Source organism: Lampris incognitus, chromosome 20 (genome assembly GCF_029633865.1).
Source record: "Lampris incognitus isolate fLamInc1 chromosome 20, fLamInc1.hap2, whole genome shotgun sequence".
Classification (NCBI taxonomy): domain Eukaryota; kingdom Metazoa; phylum Chordata; class Actinopteri; order Lampriformes; family Lampridae; genus Lampris; species Lampris incognitus.
In genome coordinates, this window is record NC_079230.1 from 101,986 (window position 1) to 110,650 (window position 8,665).

The 8,665-nt window shown below is 40.0% G+C and overlaps 1 non-coding gene across 1 annotated transcript; it reads right to left on the reverse strand.

Annotated features, from left to right (window-relative positions):
* Nucleotides 1-7,834: 7,834 nt before the first annotated feature.
* On the reverse strand, nucleotides 7,835-8,049 carry LOC130131186 (small nucleolar RNA U3). The gene has a single exon (XR_008812346.1). It is a non-coding gene; the product is annotated as a small nucleolar RNA U3 (small nucleolar RNA).
* Between the last annotated feature and the right edge of the window lie 616 nt (nucleotides 8,050-8,665).

Below are 8,665 nucleotides of genomic sequence, written 5' to 3' on the forward strand. Positions count from 1 at the left end.
GCGTGCGCTTGAGCACACTGACCACGCTCTGTGCCTCTTTGTGCTTTTGCAAAGAGGGACATAGATTTGATCGCAACATATTGTTGCTGCATTGACATGAAAACGATAATTGTTTGGTTCAGCTCTGTCTGACTTGCCGCTTCCCGAGGAGTGCTGTGGTTTGCGGTGCTGTAATTTCTCATTATAAGAGTTAGGCTATTTTGTGCGTGCTTCGGCTGTCAGTGTACATTGTTTTTATGCTGGATGGTATGGCAATTAAATAACATTACTGAACTATATATTGATTTTACATTTTGGGCAGTTTTATGTGCATCCTGGCGGTTTTTGGACAGCTTTTGGGCTGGAAACTATCAGCTGTATCTGGCAACCACGCATTCTCCACCGCCAAACCTAAGCAGAGCCTGGCTACAAATGAGATAAGAATACGTATGCTGAACAGAGAAATGTTAAAAGACAATACAAAAATCAAAGTGTAAACCAATTTTACCTTCAGTTGCCCTTTCCACTTTTCAGTTTCAGCGTTGTGAAGATTTCTCCCGAGTGGCTGAATCAACTGGGTCGCAAAAAAACGTATCATCCAAAGCACTGTCCGGTTGTGTGGTCAGATCGTTCTCGCTATCTGGCTGTCTTTTTTAGTAATGACTGGGGGGCTTTGGCGCCAACTATGGGCAATGCTGGTGTGGATCTGCAGCATTTAACAGAGTGATTGAGTTTGCCACAATTATTGCATTGTTTATTGAATGCATAACATTTACTACAGTCAGGAGCGTGTGTTGTCCATTGCAGTTGCCACAGCGAGTTTTCTGAATAGCCTACATATCCGCTTCTTTCTTTAACTCCTTGGAGCTCTTTTCTGACTGTTCATGAAGCACACAGGTGCTTATCGCTAATTCCAGGGTGAGATTCTTTTCACCGAGTAGCTGCTTACAGACAGTCCCTTTCTATGCCACTGTGGTGATACACATTTGAGGGTAGATTCACCAGGGGCTGCTGCTCCTTTAAGGCCCTCTACAACAACAAATAGAGCTAAATGAAATTAAAGACAACGGTCTGATGACAGACTTCGGCTTAAAGACGGCGAATTTTCATAAACTGCTCACAGCAAACCATCACTCGAAAACTGCATCGGCCTCACAGCAGCCCCCAACCAACCAGCTAGTCTGGCCAACAATTTGACTACCAACATTAAACCAGCAGTCCTGAACGAAGACACGGAGAAAGATTGAGGACATTGCAAAAAAACTGGGCTGCCACAACCATGAGAATAGTACAGCAACACTACAAAAACTTGATAAAAGGAGAAATGGATAAATTCACCAACCTATACACACGGGACTAGGATGGCCCGTTCCAGGTAGCCTCATCCTCGGCAAGGAAAGGCCTGTGCTGCCACTTGCAGGAGGAGACGATTGACGACAGACAATATTCATCTCCAAATTGACAGACTTCGAGGCTGAGGACAGCCAATCGAAGCCACCAAACGCCCAAGTCAATCACCAATGGCGGGGCCATCTGGTACAACGAAGCTTGTGGTCACCCAAGTCCATGTGCCGCCGAATCGCATCACGGGGGCAGAAAACAGCAAACAACCTCCCCCACGCAAACAATGAGTGATCGCCCACAGCCGTCTACGGCCCCACAGCTGCAACTGGGGACCAGCGAGGCCGCAGAGATCAGGGGAGACTGGCCAGCTGAAAAGCAGGACTATACTCCCCACACCACCACCGCAGGCACCATCCCCAAAAGAACCACACTGGAATACCCACCCAACAGACTGATCCATATGCGAATCCAGACCAAATAAACACTCCTACAGGACGAGGCGGGACCGTCCCAACAACAACTCACCAAGCCTGACTGGTCTGACCCTCACACCAAATCACACAACAGCTAAACAGAGCTGTCTGGAAGTGGACGCCGGACGAAAAATAAACCTGACCACTATACCCCAGACTATCTGGCAAACAAACAAAACAAATGCCAAGACTAGAGGTTTAACATAAGCACAAGCAAAACTATACTGATAATGGGAGACTCAAATGCTGCCAAATTCCCACCTTTCGACTTGGCTAACCTACAAATTGACAGTTATCCGGGAGCCACATTCAGACATGTGGAGAGCACAACCAACAAAGCCACCCACTCCAACACAATGGAAGAGGTGATTGTGTCCTTTAGGCGAAGTAATAGATCACAAAAACTGAAAAAGACCACCATCAAGCAGCTTCAGGGGGCATCAGAGCAGCAAAAAGCAAATTCCCACGGGCCAATGTGCAGATACCCATGATTAACTACTCCACAAGCCTCTTGCTGGGGGAACAAACAAACCTACAAAAACTGAATGAATACATCAAAGGCAACTCCAACCATGCCACCACTAAATAGGACTCTTCGAGACTTATAGGACAATGTGCACTGGACTCCACAGACGGCAATATAATTACTGACAAAACTGGTTGGAGTATTTAAATTAAAAGTCCCCACAAGCCTGCCGATACAGGACAGGAATGAAAATGTACTAGCGAAAAACTTTCTCCCAACTTCCCCACAATTAACCCTACTGAACAGAGGAATAAAATTCATTCCAACTAAGTAACAAAAAGCATAATGGAACAGATCAGAAGGGACATTCAACAATGCCACAGAAGACTGAAACTAGCAGTGTATTACAAGGACAGCACAGATGCGGAGCCCCTACCATTCACTCCCAAGTCGGAATAGACTCCTAACAGCACGCTGCTGGCGGAACTCGCGACCCTCATTGTGGCCAATTTGAATTATTTCGACAAATTCTTCCGCATACAGCATGTAGTAAAACCTAATAGTACAAAAGACAGAGCCTTATCGGAACTCCTCGATAACAAAAAGATTAAACCGGCCGACAAGGAGTGCAATTGTCATGGCCAGAGAACAGTATCTGTGGAAAGCATTAAGACGACAATTACTACCTAAAACTGAGGAAACCATCTATCTGGACACAGTCCCATTAGTTTGAAGCAAGCAAAATTTTATTTACATCATTTTATTTATATCACTGTTAAACACCGTTACAAAGTGCTTTACATTACATACACAAAATGCGAACAAATACAAAGTGAATGAAATCTTTAATATATATATATATACACACACACACACACACACACACACACACACACACACACACACTATATAGAACCGGTAGTAACAGACCAAGCTAAAAAAACAAAACAGAAGTCAAACGTGGGAATCCATTAAAAGATGGGTTTTTAGAAGCCGCTTAAAAGAAATCGAAGATTTAGCAAATTTAATAGATTGGGGGAGATTATTCCAGAGGCTTGGGGCTGAAACTGCAAAGGCGAAGTCATAGTTTGTTTTGCAGTTGGAATAAGCAATAGATAAAAGACTGATGCCATCATGTTTACATAATTTGTAATATTCGTCTACCTTTTCCAAGACCAGTGTTATGATTGAGAGTTCATTTTAACTGCATTTGTTATATATACATCATTTCATTTATTACAAGTAATAGTACTATCATTTTGAAGTCTCAGCTTAAGGTTACGTACACATATGTATACATCAGGAAGACTCTTAAGCAGTACCGGCAAGCAATTATTGTATTACATGCAACTATGATTTGTATTGAGACTTATTTTGACAGCTGATTTTAATGTTAAGGGGCAAATCCTGTTGGGTTTCTTTCACATAAGTTAGATGAAGGGAAGATCTCCGCAAGCAAGCAACTAACAAGACTTCATGTGTAATGAAAGTTTATGTCGTATATAGCGAACTTTGAGAAGTTAATATTTACAAACAAGATTTGACGACTTCCCTGTCGAAGCATGCAGCCAACGAGGTGTAACCCCCCTGATTTTAGCTGCCCTAGAAAGAGTTAATGCATGTCCATGCAGTCCCCTGTAGAGGGCGCTAGCAGCCTGTCCAAATGGAAAATTACCAGGCCTCGTCAGATCAGAACGAGAGTAAAAGATTGACTGCAGACCTTTATTGAGCTGCAGACAAATGAACCAAAGTCCAACTCGTAGAAGCTGGAACAGAGATACAAAATGTATGCCTTTGTTACCCTTACTCATTTAAGTTTACCAGTTTAAATTAATTAATCCCGTTTGGATTGCAGAGGATTGCTTGCTTGGAAACCTGTTTTCTTTATTTGCCCGGATTCTTCAGCGAGTTTCTACAGTAGCTAACCATGTGCTAGTTTAGCCATGTTTATCTTTTTTCTATCCATGCACTATAGTAGCATAGTAGTTGTCTTATAATGTGTAGGCCTGTTAGGCCTAGAACTGAAGAGAACCTAGAACATTTCATTACAAGAACCAAATCAGAGGATTTTCAGATAGCCTATATCCTATAGCTTAATATGAATGTGAAATGTTATATGATTCCGCTGTGATTTGTACTTGTTAGCTGCAAGGACCTTCACTAGCTTCGTTTTGTTTCCTAATTCCATTATTTGGGAATGTGAAAGATTGATTCAAATATTCTAGATCTGGTGCTTTAGAGAGTAGAGACTTATTTTCTATCCTGCGGTATGCAGGTTGGTTTCTTTGTGTACTGGATTCCTTCCCAAAGAGAAGGGAGCAGCAAGCCCTGTGACCCACGAGGCGTAGACAGCACGTGGAAGAGTGGCGTCTTGCTTCTCCATTGAGGACGACCAGGAGAGACAGACAAGACCGTTTTGGAGATCTCCATTTTTGTGAATGAACACTACACACACTACCCAGGTAGTTTCAGACTTTTATCTTTTCATATTTTCTCTTTTTGACCAGAGCTCTGAGTCTACACACTGAAAAGACATTACAGACAGACCAAAAGGGGTTTGACCCTTATTATTATTTTCCTTATTGACCATTCAAAGTGCACTTGTGTTGTTATTAATATGTTTAATAAATGCCAGCCGTTTCTCTTTTATAATACTGTTGTCTGAATAATATTCTTTTCCAATGCTTCCTTAGCCAAACCTATTTTAGATTATTTAGCCCAGTTTGCTTTATAACCCATTTTCTGAGTCATAGGCATTTTCTTTGTCTGTATGTTACTTCAATATATGTTACGCAACATGGAGCGTATACCATTTTTTTCCACGTGAAGCTATTATGGTCTTCATGGGTCATTAATACTGTCAGTTTTCATGGTGGATTTGGAGGCGAAGACAACTTTCAAATAAACCAGTAGCGAGAAAGCCACTTGTGTCTGTGCTTTTTGGGAAATATAACTGAGGTTTGAGGATCAGAGTGGTCTGAAAGTGAAATGAGAAGATCGCAAGTATAACTGGGGGCAAGATCATGCAGTGCTTTAAATGTAATCAGTAAACTCAAGATTATTCTGAACTTTACAGGAGGCCAATGAAGAGATGCAAGAATAGGGGTAATATGGGACCTACAACTAGTTCTAGTTAGTTTAGCAACTGCATTTTGAACCAACTGTAGATGATTTAAAGTAGCATAGTTGAGGCCAGAGTAGAGAAAGTTACATTAATCTAGAAGGGAGAAAGTGTGAATTAATTTTTCGATGTCTTTAAAAGTGATTTTTGCAATATTTTGTAGCTGAAGGAAACAGGATTGGACAACCTTAGTAACATGGTGATCAAAAGACACTGGTCAAAGATGACACCAAATTTTTAGCGGTAGGTTTCATGTTTGAATGAAGTGGACCAATAAACATTGACTTCATATATGTCTGTATAACATTTTGATTGTAAAATTTCAATAAATAAAATTTGTGAAAAAAGAAAAAAGTACCGGATCAAACATCTACTGCTCGTCATTTTACTCAGCCATTACCCGAGTCCATCACAACATCTTCTATTACAGTATTACCGTATGGTACAGCAGCACAGACAGTCAAACATGAAAAAACTGCAGCAGATTGTCAACAAGGCATCCAAAATCATAGGCAACCCATTCCCCTCAGTTGAATCTCTACATACTAACTGGACTGTAAAGCGAGCAAAGATCACCTGCGACCCCTCACATCCTGCTCATCACCTCTTCCAGCTCCTCTCAGGGAAGTGCTACAGGTCACTGTCAACTAAGACTACACGCTTTGCAGTTTTTTTCTCCCTATCCATCAAGACTCTGAATTCCACCCTATAGTCCCATCCTCACACACCATTGGCATAAATACCACCTTTCACCTGTTATACCTGATATGTTTATTTCTGCTATTGTGTAACTGTATTGTTCATGATTTGTGGAGTGTCTGTTGTTGTACATGTATATATTGTGCTGCAGAATCAAAATGTAGCAAAAACTAATTCCACCGGTTTTGCTCGTGTGGCTAATAAAATTATTTACCAAAAAGCATATCTTCAAATCAACTTGTCTCTGCCATGTTCTCTGCTCTATACTATTATATCCATCGATTATATCTAACTATACTATGTCCTATACTCTATGTTCTCTGCTCTATACTATCTAACGATTATATTACATCTATCTATACTATGTTCTATACTCTATGTTCTCTGCTCTATACTATCTAACGATTATATTACATCTATCTATACTATGTTCTATACTCTATGTTCTCTGCTCTATACTGTATATTATATCTATCAAATACCATGTTGCGCACACACACACACATCTCCAATACAAGTTCCTCTCACAGCTGGGGAACACAGTTAATAAATAAAGAAGGGGGGGCACATCTTTGTTAGGACCTTGGTTTGGTATGGACCCAAGTACAGAAAAAAAATAAATCAGACAGAAACCAGGCTTCAAACAATAATCCAGTCTTTCACTTGACAAACTCACCAGGAACAAACAATAAACCAGTATTTATGACTTGACAAACTATCAGGGGAAAAAAAAAATCCAGCCTTTATGACTTGACAAACTAAATCAGGAACAAATAACTCAGTCTTCATGACTTGAGACCCTAACTCAGGAACATGTGCTTGCACATTGTTTTTAATGACAATAAAACTGAAAATAATCCAGTCTTTATGACTTGACATACTAAATCTGGAACAAACAATAATCCAGTCTTTATGACCTGACAAATTAAACCAAGTACAAACAATAATCCAGTCTTTATGACTTGAGAAACTAAATCAGGAACAAATAATAATCCAGTCTTTATGACTTGACAAACTAAACCAGGAACAAACAAACCAGTCTTTGACGAGACAAACTAAATCAGGGACAAATGTCCCCCAAAGTATTTTTGGGGGACGCTGGTTTTTGTTAAAATTTGTTTGGGCACTATTTGGGTATGTGTAGTGAGGGGAGCTTGTTGCTGGTGGGTATACTGTAAAATATCACAACAACAAAGACGAACTCTTAAGCTAACAATGGCAATGACATTTCTGATGGGAAGTACCAAGCTTCTCGGAGTGACAGTTTTGGATAAAGTGTACAGATGGCTCTTTCTATATGTTGCGGTTGAGGTATGTTTTGGGTTATAGTGGAGCGGATAAAAGCCAAACTCGAGTGGAATTGTGCAAATTATGATACAAGCATGAAATTTGGTGCATTTCTTCTCCACAGGCTTCCAATCAAATCTGTCCGATTGGCCACTTGAAATTCCAAGATGGAGGCCATTTTTCAAGATGGCTGTCAAATTAGCCTCCAAAAATGGCTTTTTTTATATATATTTTGTGTCGTTTTTTTGGCTTGATTGATCTTGGTGTCAATTCCTATGTTTTCAAGCCTGTTGGGTTGGATTTTGGGATTTTTATATAGCAACACATTTTATATACCAAATTAATGAGTGGGTGTGTTTTTTTTTTTTTTAAATTGTACTTTTCTGCAATTTAAGGTTTTTAGGGTTAGGACTAAGGTTTAGATTTGGATAAAATTGACGAATTCTTGCATTTTTTTCCCTTTTTACCACTCAGAACATGCTCCTTCCCTTGATGCTCCCATAAAAGGAACACTGAACGGTCACCAAAAGCACAGAGCTTGTGATTAAACCACTTCTCTGTACCTGCTTCGCACTCAGGAAGAAGCACCCCAGCTCATCATTGTGGGTGGCGGGACTCACACTTTAGAAAAACATTTCTCAATATGAGAACTAAAGAAATTATCCCCGAAATTAGGATGAGGTGTGGATAAACATAACGGGTGGCTCTATATCTTTCAGTTAGCGTTGGGATAAGGGTTCTATCTGCTCTGGCAGACAATCCTACAGAGCCACAGCAATACAGACTAACTCATCGCGATAGCCAAGCTATCCATGGCAATGGCATTTCTAAAGCAAAGAACCGAGCTTTTCAGAGTAAAAGTTTTGCATAAAATTAACAGACAGCGCTTTCTACATGTTTCACTTGAGGTAGGTTTGGGTTAGGGATTATCTGCTCAGTCAGACAATCCCACAAAAAAATACAACAGAATAACTCTTGACAGTAGCCAAGCTATCCATGACAAAGTCATTTCTGAGGGAAAGTACTGACCTTTTCTGAGTGAAACATTTGGATAAAATTAAAAGATGGCTCACAGTCATGTTTTTTCTTCTTTTGTTTGTTTTTTCCTCTTTGTTTTCTTCTTTCATTATTTCAGGATGTCTCTCCTATCTTTTATTTATTTTCGGTCTGGTTGTGCTTGTTTCGTTCATATTCTGATTTAATGTCCATGTTATTTCAAACTGAAATACTTGTTTATATGTTTTATTATTGTGAAAAAAAACTATTAATCATAAAAAAGAAAAAAAAGATGGCTCT